This window comes from Mesoplodon bidens, assembly GCF_964165515.1.
Source record: "Mesoplodon bidens genome assembly, chromosome: 18".
NCBI classification, from domain to species: Eukaryota; Metazoa; Chordata; class Mammalia; order Artiodactyla; family Ziphiidae; genus Mesoplodon; species Mesoplodon bidens.
The window spans coordinates 1117649-1145012 of record NC_138175.1 but is presented as its reverse complement, the minus strand read 5'-3'; the positions used below and the strand labels follow the sequence as shown (position 1 = coordinate 1145012).

The following is a 27364-nucleotide window of genomic DNA, read 5'->3' as shown; positions in this document are numbered from 1 at the left end:
AGCTCAACGGATCTCCAGCAAAACTTCAGCCAGACAATCACCAAGGTCCTGAACCCAGTCATGCACTGTGCTTCCCGCTTCCTGACTCGCTGTGAGCAGGGCACCCTTCAAGACCAGGTGTTCTGGACTGCAGCTCCCACGTACCGAGCTCCAGGCGCACACGTGCGTGCCCACTCTGAGCACCAAGCAGAAATATCCCCAGGCTACACACAGGGGCACAGGTGCACACGTCACACCGGTAACTCCCTGCGGGGAGCGGCCCCAGTCCAGAAGGCCCAGGCCGTAGGCACTAGCAGGTGGTCCTGGAGAAGTGAAGGTTCGCAGTGCCCCGAAGAACCCAAGGGGCTACATGAGGTGCCACATGAGCCATGGAAAAAGGACAGCTGCAGAGACGGAGAGAGATGCGCCCCGGTGCGGGGGGCCTGGGGGACAGAACAGACAAGGAGAGCAGGGGCGGAGTCGCCAGGCGCAGAGTCTGCCTGGATGGAGAAGAAGGACAGAGCCTTCCTTAAAGACAGGCCTCCACGTCTCTCGGAGCTCCGGGGGAGACCAGCAAGCCTGCCCTCCAGCCACAGCCCCACTCCTGCCCCAAACCCGAGGGCGGCGGTGTCCGCCTCGCCAGCGTCTGGGCCACTGGGCAGCACAAGAGCACCAAGCCTATAACTCCTTTGTGCATACTACACAACTCCATCTTCCGCCGAGTTGACAACTTATCAGGTCACAAACGAGGGCACCGACAGCGGCGTGGGAGTTGTGGCTGTCCTTTCCCGGCCACCCCAGCAGGGCTCCCTGGCACTGCCCCACTGCCAGGGCGCCGGGCCTCACACACTGGTGGCCAAGCAGCCCCGAGTGGTCACCAGCTGGGAAGCCTCTACCGGCCACCTTCTCTGGGGGATGCAGGCCCCACGACTCCTCTGAGGCCACTGCCCTCGGGACACGGACCGCAGTTCACTTAAGTCTCAGGAAAAAGTGTGAAAGGGTCGAGAGTGAACAGAACAGCAACTTCTTCCTTGGACAAGAAAAGGACAAGGATGGCAGGTGCGAGGAATCTAGAAAACAGGCTCTGCTGTCGACCTAGAGCAGTGGACCCAGTCCTGTCTGTACTGTGCCCAGGCCTTGCCCTGCACCGGGCACAGTGCAAGCACATGACCTCTGCCTCGGAGCTGAGCACTGGGTGACGGCCGGAGGCGCCCCCCCCACTGCATGCACACCAGTGCCACACATACACCCCGCCGCACACACTCCACCATAAACCCACGCTCACCCACCCACCCCCCACACCCCCCATACCCCCTGCAGCACGATCATGGTACAGGTGTAGAGTGGGGCCCAGGGAGCGCCATCGCCCGGAGCTGATACACCAGCTCGCCACTCCGCCCACTCCCTGCCCCTCGCCTCAGGTCAGACGCCAGCACGGTGACCTCCGGCCTTAGCGTAAGAAGGACCTCAGGACGCACTCAGTCTGCCGCTGATCAGCTACGGAAACTTGAAAACCCTACTATTCAACATCTTCGAGGCCTAGAATATTTTAATAAAAATGTGGAAAATGCCACCTAATTTCTTGCGTTTCATAGGGGAAGAAAAAGAATGTAAGGGAAAGTATCTGGAGAGCCCGTGCCTCTCGTGCCTCTCACAGACCTTCAGGGTTCCTGGAAGATGCAACCCAGCAGCCAGTGCCCTTCCTTCCTCCCCTGTGCTCCGGGCTCCCGCCCCAGGGCCTCTGCGTGGACAGAAGCAGGCAGCAGGCGCGGGGCTGAGACAGGAGGCGCGTGTGCACTGCCTTCCCTGCCTTCCTGCCGGCAAGCCCTGGGGCCCACGCTGCCCCTCGCCACGGTCGTGTACACATCCAGGGCCATGGGAGCAGACTCTGCCCCGCCCTGGGCGGGGACCGGACCGCTGCGCTGCTCCCCTTTCAAACTCGCTACCCTGGCCAGCCCTCGGCTCCATCTGCAGGGTCCCCCACGCAGCTTGGGGGAGCCTCAGCGGCAACCACAAGATGGTGCAGACGACGCTGCTGGACCAAACCCCGCATCCTCACCCTCCGAACGCAGTACACCGCAAACCTCACCATCACCTTTCTTTTTTTGGCACTAATAATAGACCCAAATCCCTATTCCCAGCGGGCAACACAAACAATGATCAAGGTACATGTTCTGTGATATACACACAGTACTACACATAAAATAGATAACTAATGAGGACCTACCGTAGAGCACCGGGAGCTCTACTCAGTACCCTGTAATGACCTATACAGAAAGAGAATCTAAAAAACAATGGATACGTATAACTGAGTCACTTTGCTGTACTGCAGGAACTGACACAACATCGTAAACCAACTACACTCCAATAAAAATTAATTTAAAAAAAAAGGTACCTAATCTAGAGTGCACAAGGCCAAGCCATGAAGGCGCCTCCCGGATTCTGTCCTGGTCGACCCCACAGAACAGCCCACCGGCCCGCAGCCCCCTGCATCGCCTTTCCCCTGCCTTCTTCATCCTCCCACCAAGAGCAAAGTGGGCTGCACGGCAAGTCCCCGCAGCAAACATCCGTAACTGCACAGACCCCTCGTCCCCTGAGGCTCAGCAAGGAGCAGCAGGAGGGAAGGTGGGATTTCAGGTTGGTCCAGCAGTCAAGTTCAGCTCAGTTTTAACAGAACCTGTGGAGCTCTACTCTGAGCCAGATACAAGCAAATCTCTTCACCCTCAAATATAAAACTTGGAGGAAATCCCTTTAGCCAGCTTTTAAAATTTGAAGGTATTAAAAATAAAATGGGGATGGGCTTCCCTGGTGGCACAGTCGTTAAGAATCCACCTGCCAATGCAGGGGACATGGGTTTGAGCCCTAGTTGGGGAACATCCCACATGCTGCGGAGCAACTAAGCCCGTGTGCCACAACTACTGAGTACTGAGCCTGCGCTCTAGAGCCCGTGAACCACAACTACTGAGCCCGTGTGCCACAACTACTGAAGCCCGTGTGCCTAGAGCCTGTGCTCTGCAACAAGAGAAGCCACCGCAATGAGAAGCCCACGCACTGCAACGAAGAGTAGTCCCCGCTCGCCGCAACTAGAGAAAAGCCCTTGTGCAGCGATGAAGACCCAACGCAGCCAAAAATGAATAAATAAATAAATAAAAATTAAAAAAAATAAAATGGGGAGTTCCCTGGTGGTCTAGTGGTTAGGATTCGGCACTTTCACTGCCGTGGCCCAGGTTCAAGCCCTAGTCCAGGAACTGAGATTCCGCAAGCCTCACGGTGCAGGCAGAAAAATAAAAACATAAAAAACAAGTAAAAAAAATAAAATGAACACTGGCTCCATGAGAATCCTGTAGCTAACGATGGAAGGAAAACAATGGCAATATTATAAGCAGCAAATGAGGTGCTACAAACAGCCGACAGACGCTTCCAGCAGCAGCAGAACCTCCACATGCTTTCCTGCCCAGCACACCTGAGTCACCAGAGCCCAGAGGCCAGTTCAGCTAGAAACGTCCAGAGGGAAAGGAGCTGGGGCACAGCCTGGGCTCAGACCTTCCCTCTTCTGCTCTGCCCTGCCTATTTTCCAAACCCTGTTCTTGGGCATGTGCACTCTCCAGGCAACTCCAATGTCCTGGAATAAAAGGACCCAAGTCCTACTGACCAACAAAGGCTGTGGTGGGGAGAGCAAGAGCTTCCTGAGGAAGTGTGTGAACACAACTGCCAAATTTATATGAACAAAAAGCATGCATTTAATGAAATCTAATTTAAATGACATCTAATATTCCATACTTTGTATGTATTTTAAGGGAGCCTAGCCAATGAATATTCCCCAGAACTCTAAAATTACAATAAAAATTTACTATACTCAAAAATCCGGAATACGTAAGTTTTATTGGTGTAAGTAGCTGGACATCTTTCTTAGAGAAAGAAGCAGAAGTGTGCTGTGTTATCTAGTTTTAAATCCTGACAAATACCCTTGTTAAAAAGGCAAATGTATCATTAGCATTAGTATCTACAAGCTCCTTACCACCTGCAAATCCAACCCAGCCTTCTGCCCTGCAGCCAAGGCACAAGACGGGAGTCCCCCCAGCCACGTGTGCTGTGACCGTGAAGTGCCACAGTCACTAGTGGCCGACCACTAGCCGGGTGGTGGCAGGGTCAGCAAATCGCCACTCCTACCATATGAGGGGCACGGAGAGATCTGCCCAGAAGAGCTGCATCACCAGAGGGCAACACATTCCCCGTCACGAGGGGCCCCAGGCACAGGACGCCCTCTCCCACGTCCCCAGCCCGCACCCGGACAGCAGGTGGAGGGGGGACTTGGTTCTGCCACCAACAAGACCTGCAGTTCCTGTGCTCACAGCTCCACAGTGAGCACAGCCTGCTCCAGGCGCCAGGATGCCACACACAGGGCGTGTCACTGCTCTGCACACCCCAGCAAGTCAAAAGAGATCACTCTGCAGTAACTACAATGTAACGTTTAAATTTGCGCATCACTATACTGTAACTTACTACGTAAGTGTTATATACTACACATCAACTGTACTTCATTTATAGAACGTGATCCCTTTTCTATTTTTTATGGAGGTGTTCAATTAAAAACGTAAACCATTAGATCCAAGCCTCCATTCAGACAGACACACTGCCTTTATTACTCTAACAGCCACTTCCAGAAGCCACTCTGTTTTTGGAAACATCACTCAGAACTCTTGTCCACAGGAAGCGACGGTACCACCATGCGCTGCCCTGGGGTCCCTGCTGCTGACAACCCTAGGCGGCGGCAGCCACACCCGCACCAAACCCTGGCGGAACGTGCGCCATCAAGAGCCATTTAAGGCTCACCTCTCCCCCGACCACTGCGCTTTACGAAGAAAGATGTTAACACAGCAAGAATTACACCAGCCATCAGGTGAAACTAGTGTTTCATGTTAGAGAAAGGAAAGCAAAGACTAAATCTAATTATTTTAAAGCTTCTATTTTCATTGAGCTTTACCTCCATAAACAGTGTCACTTAAGCTCTCAGGAAATCTTTCAGATGAGTATGGCCATCACCGCCTCACGGTGGTGGGGGGGGGGGGGAGCCGAGGCCCAGCAGGACCTGGGCCCACGGTCCAGAGCTGGCATTGGCCCGCCCCCTCCGGGACCCTGGAGCCACAGCCACACCTGGATCACCTTAGGACAGGGCCGAGAGCACAGCACTGTGCAAAGCCCACCTCTGTCAGAAAAAGTGATCTCAGATGTGATCTAATGGTTCATATTCCACCTTACGTGGTCAAAATGAAAATTAAAAATAATGGGGCTTCCCTGGTGGCGCAGTGGTTGAGAGTCCGCCTGCCGATGCAGGGGATACGGGTTCGTGTCCCGGTCTGGGAAGATCCCACATGCCGCGGAGCGGCTGGGCCCGTGAGCCATGGCCGCTGAGCCTGTGCATACGGAGCCTGTGCTCTGCAACGGGAGTGGCCACAACAGTGAGAGGCCCGCATACCGCAAAAAAAAAAAAAAAAAAAAAAAAAAAAAAAAAAAAAAAAAAAAAAAAAAAAAAAAAAAAAATAATGAATGACATAAATAACAATGAACAATTATTAGAGAGCCTGCAAAGTTATTCTGTTTTTATATTTGTGCCTTTTGATGCCAGGGAAGGTCATGGATCGTAGACCCCGGCACCTGTGCCCACACACGCAGGCCCCGGACCCGGGAGGTGGCCCGCCTGGTGATCAGTCACAGTAGCACCTTTATCTCTATTCCTTCCATACACTGTGGATTTTTTAGAGACAATTACAATCAATACTAACTGAATATTTATGGTACACAAAAGTGATTAAACGGCATTAGACACCGTGGATTATTGCCATGGGATTAATCGTCAAAGAGCCAGCCCTTCACATGTCAGAAAACTTCCCAAATGCTAACACACCTACTGCTCACAATCCACCAGGAAAACTGGGCCAGCCCCAGAATCTGTCAGCACAGTTGCTGATAACTTGTTTCCTTTTAAGCAGCGATCACCAAATGCTTGTTAATAACCTAATTTAAGCAGCATCTTGTTTTCCTCGTTATAAATTAAGGCCAATGTTACCGTTTCCAAACAAAGGCCAGGATCAAGCCTGCAGTGTGGTTGGGCCTGGCTGCCCTTCCACGCCCAGCTCACGCCCTGCTGGGCTGAGTCTCTCAATGTCTGCCCCACAGCCCGTGACAGCCAAGCTGAATGCATGGGCTCATCCTGGAAAACGGCCGTGGGGGCGCTCCCAGCATACTACAGGGCCCACCACGGCCCCGCACCACCACAGCCCACTGGCCAGGCTGGCTTCTAACCCCAGACCACCCTGCAGACTAACATCTTTCCATCATACCTCAGCCCCATTGCCAAGGAAACACTTCCTCAAGTCAGAGTCCAGCCAGGTGCATTTCAAAGTGGCCGGATACAATGACGGCCGAGATAGAGGACGGGGTCTGTGAGATTAAGTAGCAGGAAAGGTTTCTTTCCTGTCTGCAGAAACAACACAAAATAGAAAATACACTTTGGCACTGTTTGCTTTAAAACACTAACTAATACCTGGCCATGGTAGGAAACATGCAAAGGAGCCAAGAGTTTTCTTTCCAACGTGTCCCAGGGGAGGAGGGCTCTGTCCTAGAGCAACGAGTGCCAGTCAGGCCCCAGGTTGCAGGAGGGCAGCTGCCCCTCCGGCCACAGCCCTGCTAGGAATTCCCGGCGGGAGGCAAGGCTCAGGGCAAACGAGCCAGGAGCCCACTCCACACCCACCAACCACACACGCGGGCCTCGGACTTCAGGAAAACCACGGTGGCTACCAGCTGGCCCACACATGGGACACAGAGCAGAGCACAGCCAGGCAGCCTGCTTCCCCAGAGGAGGAGGGACAGTTCTCAGATGGCGTGTGTGCAACACGCCCAGAGCACAAAACAGGCCCCGCAAGCAGGTCCTACAGGCTCCAGACCACTTGGGGACAGAGCCAGTAAGACAGCAGAAGTTGACAAGAAACCAACTTCCTTCACAGACCAGGCTGCCAACCTGTCTTCATTTGTCCACAGAACGCCTCTCGCTGGGACACCACACAGCTCACCACCGCCCTGAAGCACCCTCATTTAAGTGAAATCCAGGACAAAATCCAGAACACTTAGCCAAAACTCTATCAAGCCCAAGAAAACCAATGTGAAGACTTAAGAAATATTTTGATACTTCTTTTTACAAACCAATGAAAATAACACAAACTGATGAGAGAGGCAATACAATAAAATATTTACCGAGTCCATTGCTAAAAGCCGAGGTTGATGACTGTAAATTAAATCCAACAGAGGCGTGTCCCAGAGCAGCGCTGAGGGTATTCTGAAAGAAGAGAGTAAAGTTAGCTCATGTAAATAGTAATTTCTACTCAGTTCATTTTATAATGTCAGTCTCTCTCCATCTGGACCACACTACAAACTTCCTTTACTTCACGCAACTCCAGACGAGCAAGAGGTTTTTAGGATGTCTGGCTGGCTGCTTTGGGCTGTAAAGGGAGAGGACAGCAGGAGAGGCACTCACACCTGGTGGTCTGTGGGAGGACGCTACCCAGGTGGAAGTCTCTGCTCTTGATCATGGCTCCTGGACAGCAGTGCCCAGAAAGGCCCAGTTAAGGAAAGAACACTCCAATGGGCCAATCATCCTCCCCAGAGAAGGGGCTTGAGGACGGGGGCCCTGGAAGGGCCGTCCACAAACTTTCACCTTACTTGGAGTGTGACAGTGAACCTTGGTCGAAGTTACGCATTTGCATCTTCTACGGACCCTGTCACACTCAGAGTAAAATGTGAACTCTCCTTTTGGCTCACAAAGCCCTGACGGCTGGCCCATCCGCCTCGCTCCGCCTGGAGGCCCTCTCCCAGCCTCAAGCTGTGCTCCTGCGGCGCCCGGATGGGCCCGGGCCCGGCCACCCTGTATCCTCTCCACTCCTCTCTCCATCCACCTAGGGATCCATCCTCAAAGGCAAAGGACCATAATTCAGACCACATAAGCTTCCCGGGATCCCAGGTCGGAGACATGCCTCCAGCATCCACGGCAGGAGAAACCGGAGGTTTGGGGCAGCCCCACAAGGGCTGGCGCACTTCGTCAACATGACGAAGAGATATTGTCTGGGGGTGGCAGCACACGGGCCTCGTGGGCAGGCCAGCCACGGGCAAACAACCCCCTTACTCACGTGTAAGCTGCAGCGACACGTATCAACATCAGCGAATCTCAAAAACCACAACAGTGAGTGAGAAAAGGTCTCAAAGGAATATATTGAATATATTGTGTGTCTTTCAAAAGTACATGAAACTTAATATATTCGATTTACTATGTATGCAGTAAAAATCAATGAAAAGGGACTTCCCTGGTGGCGCAGTGGTTCAGAATCCGCCTGCCAACGCAGAGGACACGGGTTTGAGCCCTGGTCCAGGAAGATCCCACATGCCTCAGAGCAACTAAGCCCGTGCGCCACAGTTACTGAGCCTGCACTCTAGGGCCTGCAAGCCACAACTACTGAAGCCCGCGAGCTAAAAAGCCCATGCTCCGCAGCGAGAAGCCACCGCAATGAGAAGCCCACGCACCACAACAAAGAGTAGTCCCCGCTCGCTGCAACCAGAGAAAGCCCCCACACAGCAACGAAGACGCAATGCGGCCAAAAATAAATAAAACTAAATCTTAAAAAAAAAAATCAATGAAAAGCAAATAATCATAAACTATAAATCTCAAAATAACGGTTCCTCTTGGAAGTCAGGGTGGGGTGGATACCAACAAGGAAGCACACCCAAAGTCTAAGCAATACTGCTCAAGCCAGGCAGGCCAGGGCCCAAGGCCTGGAGAGCTGGTTCTCACGTTTACACCGTGAGTCTTCCCTGGGTCCAGCAGCGACCTCATCCCCTCTGCTGCCCTGACAAGGACCAGAGAGGAGGATGAGAGGGCCATGCCCGCTCCCGGGACTGTGTAACTGGGCACCCTTCCATTTTGCCATCAACTGAAATAATTTATTTCCATCATTCAAAACTAGGAGTTTAAAGGCACAGAGACAACTAAAAACATCTTTTCTCCATCAAATATTTTTACATCAAAATGTAGCAATTTCAACTATTTGAAAGTAAACCTAAAGTACAGTATCAAAATAAAAGCAAATGGCACAATATACAATCTTCCAAAATCATTATAAAAAGAAGAGGTTTTATTGATTGAAAAGCCTCTCCAAAGACCTACATGTCCGAAATCAAATCAATCAATCAAGTAAGCCTGCGGCCTGGCCATATGAACACAGTGACACTGCAGGGTCCTGAAGAAAACAGACTGAAGAGAACTGTAAACTTCCAAGAGAAGTGTGAGATCCCAAGAATAAAACAAACCAGTATGATTCCAGTCACACCTATTTTTCCACAATCCCATGGGAATTCCACAACCCCATCAAGCTCACTCCCATCTCCACATGCACCAGCCGTGCAGCATCAGGACCGGACATGCACACGCAGACAGGAGACAAGCACAGCTGCCAGGACACAGTGCTTATGGAGAGCAGATTTCCAAGGTCTGCACTCGGTTTCCACAAGATCTAAGTGGTTTCCTGACCTGTGCTTACGGATGTGTATGTGTGTTTTGCAAAGATGGGTTTAGATTTTTCTGTCCTTATGTTGCTGGTACAGGATTTTTTGAAGCTGACATCATTAACCTCAGGGACTGGAAAAGCAGCTTCCAATCACCACACCTCAGTTTTACTGAAAAGCAACAAGTCACTAAGCTTTTCAATTTCCTATAAAGACAGTGACGGAACAACACAGAGTTTATGATGAATGTCTACACCCGGAATGCAACAAATAATACAACTACTATTCAGTTTTGAAGGAAACTTGAGTTTCTCAAACCTAGCACAACTTACCAACTGGGACCACATGATCCTCTGCCGTCCTGGGCACCGCAGGGTGCTGGGTATCCCGGCCTCTACCCACTGCATGCCGGGAGCACCTCCCCAAGCTGTGAGAGCTAGAACATCTCCAGACACTGTCCCAAGTCCCCTGAAGGGCAAAATCACATGGGTAGAGAACCAGTGCTCTACTGGGCCCAAGTTAAGTGCGGTTAAAACATAATAAATTTTCAAGTTGTTGAGGTCATGCAGGGAATTAAAAGCCAGTTGGAAACAAAATCCAGGGCTTCTAAATCCTTGTCTAAAGGTCTTTTCATTTTAACAGAAAATACTTAGTAACTGACTCAATTATTCCTAGAAGACAACACAAATTAAGAGCCTCTAAAATATTTATACCTTGTGACAGAGTAATCCCATTTCTGGGGAATGCACATTGAAGAAATATCCTAAAATATGAAAAAAGCTTCGTGTTGCACACACGTTCACATCAGAACCACCACAACTATAATCAAGCCACATATTCACAAGGAAACACAGCAGACTACACTTTACTGTCAGAGAGACAGCGTTCAAAGAGCACGTTCCCAGCCCAGAAGCAGAGACCAGTGGGGACAGAGTGCAGACGCGGACGCTGGCAACATGGAGGCAGTGTCAACCACGGCTAGGCCCGTGCGCCACAACTACTGAGCCTGCGCTCTAGAGCCCGCGAGCCACAACTACTGAGCCCACGTGCCACAACTACTGAAGCCCACGCGCCTAGAGCCCGTGCTCCGCAACAAGAGAAGCCACCGCAATGAGAAGCCCGCGCACCGCGACGAAGAGTAGCCCCCGCTCGCCGCGCAGCCCGCACACAGCAACGAAGACCCAACGCAGCCAAAAACAAAAAAAATTAATTAAAAACAAAACAAAAAAAACCCCTTAAAATGTAACGGAGAGAACTGAGGGCACTGTTTGAAGAACACAGAGTAGCCCGGCCTCAGTCATAGAAGGACAGGACAGGCTGAGTTCTATCTGCAGAGTTACAAAGCCTCCCCACCCCAGCCCGCCACAGTGCCCAGAGCCCAGAGCCCAAAGAAAGCCGCACTCTGCCAGGGGGCGGGAGGGAGGGCTGATTTTTGGTGTTGCTTTAGGATGGGTGCTATCTGTCACTGCTTCCTTGGCTAGACTGGAGAGAAGGTTCAAGGGAACAAGGGGAGGCAGGAGGGCGCGGGGCATAACTGAGGCAGGTGGGGAAGGAGCTGGAGGGAAAACGAACACCCTATGTACAACTTCTCTCTTCAACTCCGATGCTTCTTTTCACCAGAGGACAAAGCAAGCAGGAAACAGAAAATTAATGTTTCCAGACAGTTTGCTTTTTGCCCCTGAAAAAAAGAAAGCGCAGAATGAACAGACACGGGCACACGGGGAGGCGGGGGAGCCTGAGCTGCTGTCCAGGGACCAGTGCCCACTGAGCCGCCAAACTAGGGGAGGACAGAAAGGGGTTTCTCAGATAACGAGCCTCACAGCTATGAAGAGAAACCCCAGGGAAACTGTAAACCAGGGCCTGGGCAACTCCTGAAAGCTGGGATAAGAGCGCAGAATCAAACTAGAGGAAGTGGGAGCAGACTATGAAAGCAGGCCCCTAACGACCGGAGCAGGGGACAGTGCTGCGCCTGGCAAAACAAGCTGTCCCTTCGCGGCAGGAGGGGCCTGGACACCACCGAACCTTCACCAGCCTGCCTCTGGGTCAGCAAGTCCACACTCAAGTCCACAGGCTCCTCGGTCCCTAAGCACCGTCCACACAACAAGCCACATGGAGAGCAGTCGTCCTTCGGACATCACAGGCACGCTTGAAATCCTGACTACCAAGACGAAGACTCCTTTTCTGAGGGTCTAAGTCAGGACGCAGATGACCAGGGTCTCGAGCTCTTAGCAAACTCAGACTTGCCGGTCAGCATCACGCTCTCCAGAGACAACAGGACGCTGTCACCCACTGTGGTCGGGGTGCACTGGGACCCCAGCAGTGGAGACACGCAAGGTCACAGGAACCAGGGCTGTGGCTTCCCCACTTCACTCGTGTCAACAATCACGACGGATCTCAGGCTCTCACCGCTCCCACCTGCTTTACTTCTACAAAAGGAACCGTCCAAGGAGGACAGCCCATAGGACACTGGGCACCAGCCTGTCTTCTGTTAACGGGAGCGCGGCGTCAGTCCAGCTCCATGAAGTCGCCATCCCCGTGCCCCACGAGTCTCACCGCAAGCATCCACATGACAGTGCTTAACAGAAGCGGTCCACCGACCACTCAGGAACGCAGACAGAAATCACAACCTACCACAACAGGACACAACTAAAGCTTGAACTCAACCAGGTTGTCCAGGTGGAAAACTGACCTTAAAAAGCAACACAGAGACTTCCCTTGTGGTCCAGTGGTTAAGAATCCGTCTTGAAATGCAGGGGATGCTGGTTCGATCCCTGGTCAGAAAACTAAGATCCCACATGCCGTGGGGCAACTAAGCCCGCGCGCCACACCAGAGAAGCCCGCGCGCCTCAAGGAAAGATCCTGCGTGCTGCAGGTAAGACCCGATGCAGCCAAAAAATAAATAAATAAATATTAAAAAATAGAAGAATATAAAACCCTAGAAAATCTATAAGAAACCCTGAGAGCTAACAAAAGAGTGCAGCAGAGCAAAGCTGCAGGACACAAGATCAATGTGCAAAATCAGAGGTACTTCTAACATGCCAGCAGGGAACACTCTGAAAGAGAAATTAAGAAAACAACATCATTTACAACAGCATCAAAAAACATATACATATATATATATATATAGGAATGGATTTAACCAAAGAGATGCAACACTTGTACACTGAATGAAAACCCACAAAATACTCGTGGAAGTAATTACAGACAACCTGAACAAGTGGGAAAGCCCTGTGTCTGGGATGGGAGACAAGACAGTTACGAGGGCAGCCCTCCCCAAGGAGGAGCCCACACTGCCTCTCCCAAAGCTGGCCCAGGTCCTCACAGCCACACCCAAGTGTCATCAACGCTTTCCTTTAAATATCTCAGACGCTTGCAACTTACAGATCTACAGAAGCTCCGTGAAAGGCTTTTTGAGAGCAGGCAAGAACGACACGGCTGAAACGTCTAGAACTCCTGAGCTGCCAGTTTTTTCCCCTAAAAGGGTGATTAAAAAAAAAAATTTGACAAATTCTTAGAAAGGTATAACCTTCCAAGACTGAACCAGGAAGAAACAGAAAATATGAACAGACCAATCACAAGTCATGAAATTGAAACTGTGATTAAAAATCTTCCAACAAACAAAAGTCCAGGACCAGATGGCTTCACAGGTGAATTCTATCAAACATTTAGAGAAGAGTTAACACCCATCCTTCTCAAACTCTTCCAAAAAATTCCACAGGAAGGAACACTCCCAAACTCATTCTATGAGGCCACCATCACCCTGATACCAAAACCAGACAAAGATACTACAAAAAAAGAAAATTACAGACCAATATCACTCATGAATATAGGTGCAAAAATCCTCAATACTAGCAAACAGAATCGAACAACACATTAAAAGGATCATATACCATGATTAAGTGGGACTTATCCCAGGAATGCAAGGATTCTTCAGTGTATGCAAATCAATGTGATACACCATATTAACAAATGGAAGAATAAAAACCATATGATCATCTCAATAGATGCAGAAAAAGCTTTTGACAAAATTCAACACCCATTTATGATAAAAACTCTCCAGAAAGTAGGCATAGAGGGAACCTACCTCAACATAATAAAGGCCATATATGACAAACCCACAGCAAACATCATTCTCAATGGTGAAAAACTGGAAGCATTTCCTCTAAGATCAGGAACAAGACAAGGATGTCCACTCTCACCACTGTTATTCAACATGGTTTTGGAAGTCCTAGCCATGGCAATCAGAGAAGAAAAAGAAATAAAAGGAATACAAATTGGAAAAGAAGAAGTAAAACTGTCACTGTTTGCAGATGTCATGATGCTATATACATAGAGAATCTTAAAGATCCCACCAGAAAATTTCTAGAGCTAATCAATTAATTTGGTAAAGTTGCAGGATACCAAATTAATGCACAGAAATCTCTTGCATTCCTATACACTAATGATGAAAAATCTGAAAGAGAAATTAAGGAAACACTCTCATTTACCACTGCAACAAAAAGAATAAAATACCGAGGAATACACCTACCTAGGGAGACAAAAGAACTGTATGCAGAAAACTATAAGACCCTGATCAAAGAAATTAAAGATGATACCAACAGATGGAGGGATATATGTTTTTGGATTGCAAAACTCAATACTGTGAAAATGACTATACTACCCAAAGCAATCTACAGATTCAATGCAATCCCTCTCAAATTACCAATGGCATTTTTTACAGAAGTAGAACAAAAAAATCTTAAAATTTGTATGGAGACACAAAAGACCCCGAATAGCCAAAGCAGTCTTGAGGGAAAAAAACGGAGCTGGAGGAATCAGACTCCTTGACTTCAGACTATACTACAAAGCTACAGTAATCAAGACAATATGGTACTGGCACAAAAACAGAAACATAGATCAATGGAACAAGATAGAAAGCCCAGAGATAAACCCAAGCACCTATGGTCAACTAATCTATGACAAAGGAGGGAAGGATATACAGTGGAGAAAAGACAGTCTCTTCAATAAGTGGTGCTGGGAGAAATGGACAGCTACATGTAAAAGAATGAAATTAGAACACTCCCTAACACCATACACAAAAATAAACTCAAAATGGATTAGAGACCTAAATGTAAGACGGACACTATAAAACTCTTAGAGGAAAACATAGGAAGAACACTCTTTGACATAAATCACAGCAAGATCTTTTTTGACCCACCTCCTAGAGTAATGGAAATAAAACCAAAAATAAACAAATGGGACCTAATTAAAAGCTTTTACACAGCAAAGGAAAGCATAAACAAGACGAAAAGACAACCCTCAGAATGGGAGAAAATATTTGCAAACGGACAAAGGATTAATCTCCAAAATATATAAACAGCTCATGCAGCTCAATACTAAAAAAACAAACAACCCAATCCAAAAATGTGCAGAAGACCTAAATAGACATTTCTCCAAAGACGACATACACATGGCCATAAAGCACATGAAAAGCTGCTCAACATCACTAATCATTAGAGAAATGCAAATCAAAACTACAATGAGGTATCACCTCACACCAGTCAGAATGGGCATCATCAGAAAATCTACAAACAACAAATGCTGGAGAGGGTGTGGAGAAAAGGGAATCCTCTTGCACTGTTGGTAAGAATGTAAACTGATACAGCCACTATGGAGAACAGTATGGAGGTTCCTTAAAAAACTAAAAATAGAACTACCATATGATCCAGCAATCCCACTACTGGGCCTATACCCAGAGAAAACCATAGTTCAAAAAGACACATGCACTCCAGTGTTCACTGCAGCACTATTTACAACAGCCAGGTCATGGAAGCAACCTAAATGCCCATTGACAGACGAATGGATAAAGAAGATGTGGTACATATATGCAATGGAATATTACTCAGCCATAAAAAGGAACGAAATTGGCTCATTTGTAGAGATGTGGATGGATCTAGAGACTGTCACACAGAGTGAAGTAAGGCAAAAAGAGACAAATATCGTATATTAACACATATATGTGGAACCTAGAAAAATGGTACAGATGAACCGGTTTGCAGGGCAGAAGTTGAGACACAGATGTAGAGAACAAACATATGGACACCAAGGGGGGAAAGCGCGGGGGGGGGGATGGTGGTGGGATGAATTGGGCAATTGGGACTGACATGTATACACTGATGTGTACAAAACTGATGACTAATAAGAACCTGCTGTATAAAAAAATAAATAAAATTAAATTTAAAAAAAATACCAGGAAACAACCCTCAGATTATTAATCCATAAAACAAGGGGCTTAGGTTTGATAATCCCTAAAACACCTTTCATTTGAAAACTTTAAGGTTCTTCGATATCCAATGTAAAATTGTTTCCTTTAAAAATACATCATTTTCCCTAAATGTGTGCTACTCTTTTCATTGAGAATGTGAGCTCACACCAATAATCTGTACAGGTTAACATCTGAAATGCAACGAATGTGACTGGTGGGGGGCGGTGTGGAGCAGGCAGGGATGAGCAGCCCTAACACTGCAGAACCGATGCAGCGGGGGCAGGCGGCCCAGCACAGAACAAGGACAAAGTCTAGGAACTGCTGAATGGACGACTTAGTACCAGGTGTCCCACACTGCAGGCCCGACCCCAGTCCTGCTGGACAGGCCCACCCTCTGCCAGCTCCACCAATGCACCAGCTGCCCAGCCAGGAAAGAAAGGGACAGCACCCAAATGAACTGAACAGCTCTCTTCAGACAGACAGAAGGCAGTGCACGCTGTCTGGAAGCTCTCCAGCGTCTCTCAGGAGATCAGGACGGGAGCCGGTGCCCACCACACCTTCCCATGTTTGACGGCATCACAAGCAGGGCACCTGCAGCCGCTGGGCAGGGAGGTGTAGGCGAGAACCTAGCCCCAGCCCAGCCTCTCAGGAGAGCTTTCCCAACGGCGGACTGACACCCAGCCCTGTCCTCCCAGGGACCCGCAGTGGTCACAGAGCTCTCGAGCAGCGACGGCGGGTGGAGGGGCCAGCTGGCCACGCGCCTAGCACGTCTCTGTGCCGTCCGCACACACTCTGGCACGCGTCCTGCACAGAAGGGGAGCCCTGCCGCCCCACAGCTGCCCACCCCTGCCCTGCACCTGCTCTCCCTGCACTGGCTCATTTAACCCGCATGACAACCCTGACAGTAACAGGATAGGCTCCTTTTTTTCTGTTGAGAAACCAGATTCTGAGATGTTGAATCAATTCTCTCAAAGTCAGGATCAAAGTCAGGTTGCAGAGCCTGTATCCACGAAGGTCACTCACACTACCACCCCCAACCCCACTGTGCACTCACAGCTTCCGGGACGCAGCTGAAGTCTGAAAGTGACCAAGCCCTTCTGACCCAAAATACCAACACAAGGCTGGTATTCACAAGACAGTTCTCAGCTCAGAAACCCAGGGCACGCTGAGCTCCTCCTCCCTCCAAGCCAGGATCATAACTGATGCTGCCCTGCCTTGGCCTCTGGGCAGCACCCATCCCGCCGGGCAGCACCCCACCCAGCCTCTCTGCTGTCACTCCACCCGCTCTTGCGGTGTGGGTCTTCCCGGCTCTCCCGGGGCCATCCAGCCTGCCTCTGAGGCTCTAACAACCACATGGGTAGACCCCAATTCCCATTCTCCAACTCGGAGCTCCCCACTGAGCTCACAAAGTCCAGCCACACCACAGACACATCCACAGCACACACAAGGGCACAGGTGGAGCCCCAAGGCAATTATGACTATTTCCTGCCCTGGTTCAGGGTACCACTTTCTAGACGATCCTACAAGCCAGCAACCTGGCATGCCCCCCTAACAATCAAAACCCAGTCCATTCCAGCTCCAAATCATCACTCTCTCCCCCTCCCTCCGCACCGGCCCAACTCCTGACTCAGGCGCAGTATTTCTCCACCTGTGTCATCACAACAACTTGATTCTCTCCATTCCCACCACACTGCTGAGAAGTGAACGTGGCACATTAGATTCACCCCTATGCACACCTCAGTCTGACCACGGGAGTCACTGAGCTCATGAGGAATAGATTCGTGTTCAAACTTCAGACCCCATCATGGCACAGCACATGAGTACGTGCACACACACAGCTGAGGAAAAGGCCTCACGGGACAGAAGCTCCGTCCTGCACGGCAGGCTCCCCAGCATTTCCTGCCACGCTCCCGGAGCTGGCGGGGGTCGGCTCTTGCTGCAGGTGCACCCACTAAAGGTGACCTCACACCCCTTCAGTGCCACCACCCTGGTGGACAGCCCCAGGGACACAGGTGCTGAAGGATGCTGTCCCCAGCTGCCACCCTGGCAACTCCAAATCTCTCCAAGTTTCTTGGAAACATCCTGTGTCACTCACAGGAGGCTGCCTCTCCCCCGCTGCCCATCTGGGCAGGTTCCTCTCCACCCTCCAACAGCATACTCAGGCCCTCGCTTTCTTCCTTAACCTGTCGCTACTGTCCAGGATGGCTTTCTGTTTTTACGTCATGTCATGATCATGCTGCAGGCCCCACGCTGCACCCTGGTCACCGGCAGGCACGCAACGGGAGGCCCCGTGTGGAGGAGACCCTGGGCCTCAGGGGCAGCAGAAGAGCACAGCTGATCAGTGGGCAAGCAGGTGCGGAAAGGAGGCCGCTTCCCAGAGGCGCGGTCAAGTGCTCGGCCCCGCCCCTCCGAGCATCTGTGCCCTTTCAATCCACCCAGCTCACAGTCACCCTTTGACACAGATAAAAATTCACCTCAAATCCGTGTGGTTCACGGGCAAAATTAATCAGAGGTAAAAATACGGACAATAAGAAGCCCTCCCCGGCCAGAGTGTGTCCCTGCGAGCCCCAGCCGAGTGGCCACGCCTGGTGGGCTCCTGAGCAGCCGCTCACGGGCGCTGGCTCGGCGCTGCCTCGCCTCCAAATCAGTGCGCTCCAGGATGAAGTGTCCACGTGCTCCTCGCACGGTCACCAGTCCCTGACGGCACCGCACAGCCCTCCTGTGTGCCACCCTACACACTACATCCCTCCTCCACCTCACTGCTGCCGTGAGCCTTTCAAACTAGATTATCATCGAATGCAAAACAAGTTTTGTTCACTAGCCCCAGTTCAAGCAAGATTAAGCGCTCAGATTGACAGCTGTCCCTCAGGGAGCAGTGAGGGGTGGTGTGAGGCGAGGGGACACCGCCTCCGGCTCAGCCTGCAAGGACTGGGTAAGAAAACAGCTACTTAATATGTACCTGTCCTCTTCTCTAACCACAGTACCTGGGGAGAGTGACACAAGCAGGACACTGGCCTCTAAACGCACGAGGCTCCTCTCCCACCACTTACACCGCGTCCCACCTGCCAGGAATTTAAGATCCTACCACCACCTGGCCTCTTCCACACTCCAGGTGTAAGCACGTGGCCCAGAAGAAAGAACGGGACTGCTCGGAAGATACGCCCTTGTATTTCAAAGACTTAAATCACCCGTCACTTGTCTCCTACACATTCCCACCCCCGAAACATGCTTCAGATTTTGTGTGTCTGGGGTAAGCGTTGCAAAACTGTACTGTTTTGTTTTTAATGCTTTCCAAGCAAATCTAATAAATAATCACTGATCTAGTCTCATTTGCCCATCCAAATCCCCAATTACAAAACTGTGGAGACAGTCACCAGAAAGCGGTGTTTCTTAGCCTTGAGACTGCTTACCACCCTCACTCTCTAAAATAAGCTGGAGAGGACTAGTTTAAGAAGGAAGACTGCAGAAATGAGAAAAGTCACTGAAGCAGGAGTAGCAGGGCTGTGAGAATCCACACACTCACAGAGCCCAGGCTGTCCCAAGCTCAGAGGTAACCCACAGCCCCGTTTGTCAACACAAGGACACGGGGCTGCTAGTTGCTGGTCCACCAACCATGCTGCTTGGCTAAACAAAGGCGTATCCAACAGCCTAACACTACACATGCCACGACAGACATCTCCTGGGCCCAAAGTCTGCTTTGAGGGGCAAGATCCAATCCTTCCTTATTAAAGGGTAGAATGTGGACGGGCTAAATGGACTCCTTACGGGCAAACCACTCATGTGAAGTTAGGACTTGAATCGAGATGGACTTTGGGTTTCCAGTGGTTCAATGTGTGATGAGTGATCTATGCTGTGGTCCCGGCATGAGAGGGTGTCCCCACCCTGACGACTGCACAAACACACAAGCACAGCAAGAGCACCCTGAAACGCCTCTGCACAGGGCTGCAGGGTACGGTGCGGTCTGATCAGCAGGTGTGTGCGTGAGCAAGGTGACCCGCCCCCGGGAGCCCAGCGCCCTCCCGCCAGCCCCTGCACAAACGAGCTTTCAACTTGTCAAGTCACGGAGTGAGGGGTCTTCCTCACTGCAGTTTCTACGTTTCGTGCGGTGCTGGCGATGTTCCTCGTCTCTGAACCACCTCTGACTTCCAGAAGAACGGCTCTGCTCTAGTGACAGTGCCGCACTGTAAAGTGATGTGCTCATCAGCCAACAGGTCAGCTACCAAGCAGGGAGACGCTGGCCCTGGCCCGCCACACCAGTCTCCCAGGAAATCCCTCAAGCAAAGAGTCTCCATTCTGAAAAGTGGAGTAAAATTTTCTTCTGTTAAAACATAAAAATCCAAGTTTCTTTCCTGGTAGATGACCCTCATCAACAAGAGAAACTCCAGTAGAAAACACACACAGTTTCCTAACAAGAAGCATTACTCAGACCTGAGTAATGATGATCATCCAGCAAGAACCTACAGGGACTTCCCTGGTGGTACAGTGGTTGAGAGTCCGCCTGCCAATGCAGGAGACATGGGTTCAAGCCCTGGTCCGGGAAGATCCCACATGCCGCGGAGCAGCTAAGCCCGTGCGCCACAACTACTGAGCCTGTGCTCTAGAGCCCGTGAGCCACAACTACTGAAGCCCGCGTACCTAGAGCCTGTGCTCCGCAACAGGAGAAGCCACCACAATGAGAAGCCCGCACACCTCAGCGAAGAGTAGCCCCCACTCGCCACAACAAGAGGAAGCCTGCGCACAGCAACGAAAACCCAACGCAGCCAAAAATAAATAAATAAAATAAATTAATTTAAAAAAAAACAAAAATGACACTTACGTATCCTGTGAGCGAGAATACAAGAGAAAGGCCGCCCAAAGTCTTCCATCATACACCAAAACCGGAGCACTGTCTGCCTTGGTGCCTGCCTTCCTCCCCAGCAGCAGGCACCAGGGCCGGAAGTGAGGCGCTTCCCCCAGGGCCTCCTCCCAGCAACTGCTCTGTCCTCCACCAGCCCCCGCACACCCCCACCAAGTCCCCACTGGCACCTCTGAGCAAGCAGCCCCTCCCGGGAGGTCCCAGTCCCTCCCAGTCCGGCTACACACCTCCACTGGCTTTGCAGACGAAGAGCTCGGACCCAGGCCTCCCGGCCTATGGGCTTCACTTCCACGGCTCTGCTGCCTCTACACCTCTGTGGGCGCCAGTTTGTACCCTTCCTACAAGTCTCCTTCCGATGCCCCTTCATGCTGTAGCCAGCTTAATTTCCTGAAGATCAATGTGGGGCAGTGCATGCAAGCTCAGACCAGGGACAGTGGAGTGTGATGGCTGTCGTTAAAATTCTGACCCTGCCACTGTTTTGGCAGTGACCTTGGGTACATTATAACAGCCTCTGTCATTCTTAAGTTTTCTCAACTGTAGAAAGAGAAGTTCTTGGATACAAAATATAAAATGAATATACACAAGCCAACTGCATTTCTAGACACCAGCAACCATCAAAATTTATGATGGGGGCTTCCCTGGTGGCGCAGTGGTTGAGAGTCCGCCTGCTGATGCAGGGCACGTGGGTTCGTGCCCCGGTCTGGGAGGATCCCACGTGCCGCGGAGCGGCTGGGCCCGTGAGCCATGGCCGCTGAGCCTGCGCGTCCGGAGCCTGTGCTCCGCAGCAGGAGAGGCCACAACAGTGAGAGGCCCGCGTACCGCAAAAAAAAAAAAAAAAAAAAAAAAACTTATGATGAAAACAGGGGACAGTGTCACCAGGATAGACAAGGTGACCAATGGGACACACAAAAGCTCCAACACAACGTGGGCACACATGGGGAGACCTGATTCATGACAGTAAGCAATGCAGGTCAGCGAGCAAAGTACAGCCCAGTCACGGACAAGGCTGGGCCAGCTGGCTTCCGCAGGGAAGACTGCGAGCAAGTGGCTCGTACTCAGACCTCAGTCCGGGACAGATTAAAGGCTCAGGTGTAAAGAGCAAAAGTACAAAGTTTTCAGAAGGTGCAGGAACCTATCCCTATGTCCTTGGCACAGGAAAAAATCTCTTAACTAGGAATGATGGTGCATGATCCACAGTCTGAAGACACCATCCTAGAGGATGTGGCACAGATCCTTCTAAATAAAAGGATTCATTATTGTTGCCAATATCTTAGGCAACAAATCTAAGTACATTTTTCTGTTCATCTCAGGGGTAAATATCACGACAGAACATCACCTTAATGCATGACAGATGTTGTTCAAAATGCACGTATATGTACAACAACAACAAAACTCTTATCTTTCCTACTTAGCACTGAAGGTTCAAGTAATTCCCATTGTTTTTGGTAAACAGAAAAGATTTTTGAAAAAATGGACAGTATTTAGGTATAAGCACCTCTATGTATCAGTCATGAGCACAATTATGTATGACCTCTGAGTATATAACACTAAGTTGATGGATTTATTTCTAAGAAGAAAGAATCAAATACATATGCCCTTTTAGTGCTAAAAACTGCACCAAAGGGAAAAACAAGTGACGAAGGTCTCCATGTAAAACAGTGATTTACGAATATAAGTGAGGGGAATTTCCTGGAGGTCCAGTGGTTAGGACTTGGCACTCTCACTGCCGGGGGCCCAGGTTCAATCCCTGGTAGGGGAACTAAGATCCCATAAGCTATGCAGTGCCAGGGTGCGAGGGCGGGGTTTGGCTGCTGGCCCAAGTTTGGGTTGACATGGTTACTAAATTGTTAGTAATAAAATTTTTAAAAGCGGGGGCGGGGGGGGATGAGAAAACTCATCTAAAATGCAAAGCAAGATGAAGTTGAAACCTACAGGAGAGAGCCTCAGGTACGCAGGACTGCGAGAATGACCACACCGTCCACGAAGGAGTACCTGTCCTACTCGGCACCCACGTCGGCCACACGCAGCACCAAAGGCAAACCCAGCCCTGTGCAACGTCCACGCCACGTTGTTACACACGGACCCCAGTCAAGCTGAGCGGTAACCACGGCACAGGTCAGCTGAGTCTGGACCCACAGCCAGCCTGAGGAGGAGGGCTGTGCAGCACCCCACACAGCTTTCTGACACAGCACCACGGCCCACGCCCTCTGCTCGTCCTTGGTTTGGGAGCTCAGTCAAGTCCACCATTCCAACTCTGTGTTCTGTGACTTTACTCTCAGAAAAAGAGCCGCAGAGGGATTCACTGCAAACCAGGACCAAGGTCCGCAACGTAAAAGTACCCTCGCTTCCAGCCCTGCGTTCTTTCTCCTACGTCATTCTCCCAGCCTCCTTCTACTCTCTGGTCTTCAAGGGGACAATGGAACGATTCACGCCACAGGCCTCCTCCAAAGAATCCGGCGTGCTGCTGTAGAACAATGGGCAGCTAACAAATACATTAATATAAAATGCGGGAACATATGTATATGTATAACTGATTCACTTTGCTATAACGTAGAAACTAATACTCCAATAAAGATGTTAAAAAAATAATAATAACAAAAAATTTAAAAAGTCAATGGTCCTGGGGGAGGGGCAAATGGGAACAGGAGAACTGAGAAAAGACAACCACCAGACAACAGCAAGCCAAACTAAGGGCCCATAAAAGTCGGACCCAAATAGCCACAGGGGCAAAGCCCTGGAGAGGGCTGCAGGGGCCAGCAAGAGGGCTGCCCATTCTGGGGGCTGCGAGTCCCGCCAGCACTTCCTGCAGTCTCGCCAGAGCACTGTGCATGTGCTAAAACTCCCTGGGAGGGAAGTCCTAAAATATTTAAATGAGTTTTCATTCTGAAGAGACTAAAGAAATTCTCAAAACAGAGTCTATTACAGATTTTTTTAACATCTTGCAAATCCAATGTCAGAATACATTCTGCCACCTGATAACAAATGCAAAGTCATAAAAAAAAATCAATCTTCAAACGAAGAATTATTTCAAAGATGTGCAAACCTGATTCTAAACAATTAAACCTACCCTGCATAATTAAACAGAAGCCGCACACAGCAATCTATGTAACCCAGTGTTGCCATAGTGAGCCCTTGGCGCTGGCCAATTACAGCCACTCACGGAAAGCTGCCTTTCCCACATCCTCTCTGCAAAATGCTTTCCTAAAATCAGCCGAGATTTCAGTCTGACAGTGCATTTGTTGGAAGATTTCAAAACAATTTATTCTAGTTTAAATAACTCCAAATTAAAAGTCTGTCAGTTACAAATCCTTGCACTGGAAGCAAAATCAAGATGAGTTGTGACTAATATCCTAGAAATACACTTTTTTTTAAGGTGATAAGCATTAATGCACCGATCTGTGAAGGGTTAGATAGGCCTGAATGCCCTTGGTGGACACCACGAGGGCACAGCACAGGACAAGGGGTGCAGGGACCGTAAAGGACAGAGCAGGGAGGGAGGCGGCTGGGCAGACGCAGGGCCCAAGTGACACCCGCAGATGGTGGTGCCGGGGGAAGGTGCCAGGCCCTGCCTCCGTCCTTCTCACTGGGGCTTAATCTCAACAGTCTACAATCTCCTCTAACTCTTTAAAACATAATTTAAAACTGTTTTTGGACATGATAGATCTCATCTAGACAACGCTTTGTAAACTATCTCAGAAAGCTGCCTGTTAACAAGACACCAAGACTTCTAAGACTCTTCCTTTACCTTTCCCTAGAGTTTTGCTCAAAACTGATGCTGAATATAGAAAATTCTAGGGAATTCCCTTGTGATCCAGTGGTTAGGACTCAGCGCTTTCACTGCCATGGCCGGTGTTCAATCCCTGGTCGGGGAACTAAGATCCTGCAAGCCTGTCTCCATCTCTCTCTCTCAATTCCTCTAGGTTTTTGGCCAAAACAAACCCATTTTTACTGAGCTGGAGCGTGTCATTCAGGAGTGGTTTTACACACCCTAAGACTTGTTTCCAAAAGACGCCTGTAAGCAGCCTGCGGAGAAGGCTGCATCGGAAAAAGGGCCGACTGGGGCTGCTTCAGCCCCTCCCCCCACCCCATCTCCCAGGATTGCTGGAGGATTCCAGACTCTCATGGGAGACCCGCTCTGCGGTGCTGGCGTGTGCCCGCACCACCCCACCCCTAGCAGCACGAAGGCCTGGGCTCCCAGCAGCCTCCAAGCTGTCACCACCACTCCTCCCCGCTGGCTCTTGGCCACTGTTAGCAGCACTTCACCACAAGAGCCAGTCTCTCTCCCTCTTTCACTAGAAAGATAAATAGGAATTTTTACTCCAGCCAGGAAATGTGTCAAATGTGAAGCATCTGATACTAGGCTTGTTCTTAGTCAGCAAAAACAAACAGGTACCTGGCACGCCAGGGCATCAGGTGCCCTCCAGTCAGTGGGGGGATGAGCAGGTGGGTCCCCAAGGCATACACCCTTCCCCAGCACCGCCCCGCACGTGTGTGAGAATGCAGCCACACACCCTACCTGCCCACTGCGCAGGGAAACTCTGTAAGCAACACCGTCCCCACCCAGGGCCTACCAGACCTGTTAAGACCTTGCAACAAGTTTTGCAACCAAGAGAAATGAATTAAGGACACTGTAGGGATAAGTGAGAAACACCCTTTTTTTTTTTTTTACACGTAACGATATACAAATGGGACGAATTAAATGGGGACACAAAACAGTGACCTATTACCTAGACAAGTTCAGAAGCAGGTCTGCACATGTGGTGAGGGACCTCGAGCCACATGGGTGCAGAGTGAACGCACTCTGAGAACAGAGGGTCTGTCCCTGGAGGACATTATGAAGCAAAACTGTGCTAACGTGTAACTGCTGTGCAGGGAGTAAGCAAGGACACGGCACCTGCCAGGCTGGACAGGTGATCCAGGCTCAGGGTCAGGTACACGGCCTTACAGGGACATTCAAGGGCACCAAGGCTGGGTCAGAAGTTGATGGAAAGTTTACATCTGAAATCAGTCAAAATCGCTTAGATACTTTACCAAGGAAAGTAGTTAAATAAGCTTTATACTCCTGCGTGAAATAGTAACAAGACTCGAAAAAGATAAATAGAGCTGTGAAACTTTTTAAATTACAAACAAAATAAACAACACACTGTACTGCAAGCCTCCACGTCAAAAAGCAGTGAGCACAAGAATTTATCAGTAAAAAAGGTTTTCATGCCTAGAGATACTCTAGTTATAATTCCCCCCTGAAATATAACTCTGAGCAGACGGAAAACTGCAAGTGGCTGCTTGCCCGAAATTTGTTGTGCATAAAAGGCTTTCTGCTGGAAAGGGCAGCTGAGCGTGAAAACATGCTTTCTTCAGACAGCCTGCTTCTGGGAGGGGGGTGCAGGGGGGCCAGCTGCCAGCATCAGCAGCTTTACCCACTACGAAAGCCTGGACCTCGGCCCAGAACCCTGTCCGTCTCTGGACTGCACCTGAAATCCGACCAGACTGAGAGCACCAAAGGAGCCAAGCAACCACCCTCTGTCCACTGCCTCTTCTCCCAAACACGGGAAAAGAGGAGGAGGCTGGTTGGTGTGGGCCGCCAGGGGACTCACCAGCATGCAAGCCCTTTTTCCCGAACTCTAACAAACCGAAATCAACCACAGAGCACCGACCGGAGACCCCGGCTGGACTTGTCCCTGCAGGGCACGCATGGGCCGGCCGAGGTGGTCCTAGGGACGTCCATGGGAAGACGGACCCCGGACCACGCAGGCACCCGCACGGCACATACCAGGCACCGGCCGAGCTCCGAGGCCGGGACGCGGCACAGGGCGCCCAGGCACTAGCTTCCCGAACCAGGATCTCTGCACAGTGGGCTGGGCCCAGCAGAGGAGACTGCGAACGACCGACTCCTCCCTGGAAAGCTGAGACCCTATCTGTGTGGCTTGCTCGCCAAAGGAAACCCGGGGGCTTGGACAGGGCAAGGAGCACCACGACTCCACCAGACACCCGGTAACCGCTTTGGCTCGAGCGCTCCAGCCGCACGGAGCGCCGGCCTCGCAGGCCCACGCGCACAGGAAGCGCGCACCCCACACGCGCCTGCGCACACACGGCCGGGCTGCCGCCCCCCCCCCACCTGCCAGCTGGGGACGCACCTCCCCCCACCCCGAGCAGCGAGAGCACAGCCTCTTCGGTCGAACACGGGGACAGGCAGGGACCCAGGGGGACAGGACATGGGGCAAACGCCAGGACACAACACGGAGAACAATGGGAGTCACGGAGGGAGGCCCCGGCAGAAGACGGCTCCGGGGCACCAGGGCCGCCACGCAAGTCCCACCGCTGACTCCGCAAGCCCAGGGAAGAACCGACCAGCTCTGTGGAGCCCAAGATGCCGCCCCTGGAGCCATGGCCTACCACCCACGGGCAGCCCTAACCCCCCAAGCCTCCCTAGGACCACTGCCCGAGCCCCCAGTGATCACCCCCGCCTCCTCCAACTGCCAGAAACAAAAGAGAAGCCATCACAGGCACAGTGACGACAGGTCACCTCACATCCCATCCCCACTCTAGGCTGATATCCTGACAGCCTCTCGACTAAAATCAGTAAACAGGTGTGTATATGTACGTATGTATGTATGTATGTATGTATGTACTCTGGCTGTGTTGAGTCTTCGTTGCTGCATGTGGGCTTTCTCTGGTTGCAGCGAGCGGGGGCTACTCTAGTTGAGATGCGCGGGCTTCTCGTTGCGGTGGCTTCTCTT

General features: G+C 50.7%; 1 protein-coding gene across 9 annotated transcripts in view; it reads right to left on the bottom strand.

The window, feature by feature from the left end:
* Positions 1-27364, bottom strand: part of ANKRD11 (ankyrin repeat domain containing 11) — a 167692-nt gene that overhangs the window by 91402 nt on the left and 48926 nt on the right. For 8 of the 9 annotated variants that reach the window (XM_081216666.1, XM_081216664.1, XM_081216667.1 and 5 more), the window contains exon 2: positions 7231-7312. The exons of the other annotated variant lie outside the window; for it this stretch is intronic. The gene's annotated coding sequence lies outside the window, so the exon portion shown is untranslated. The remainder of the gene's footprint in view (positions 1-7230; positions 7313-27364) is intronic. 9 annotated transcript variants of the gene reach the window in all.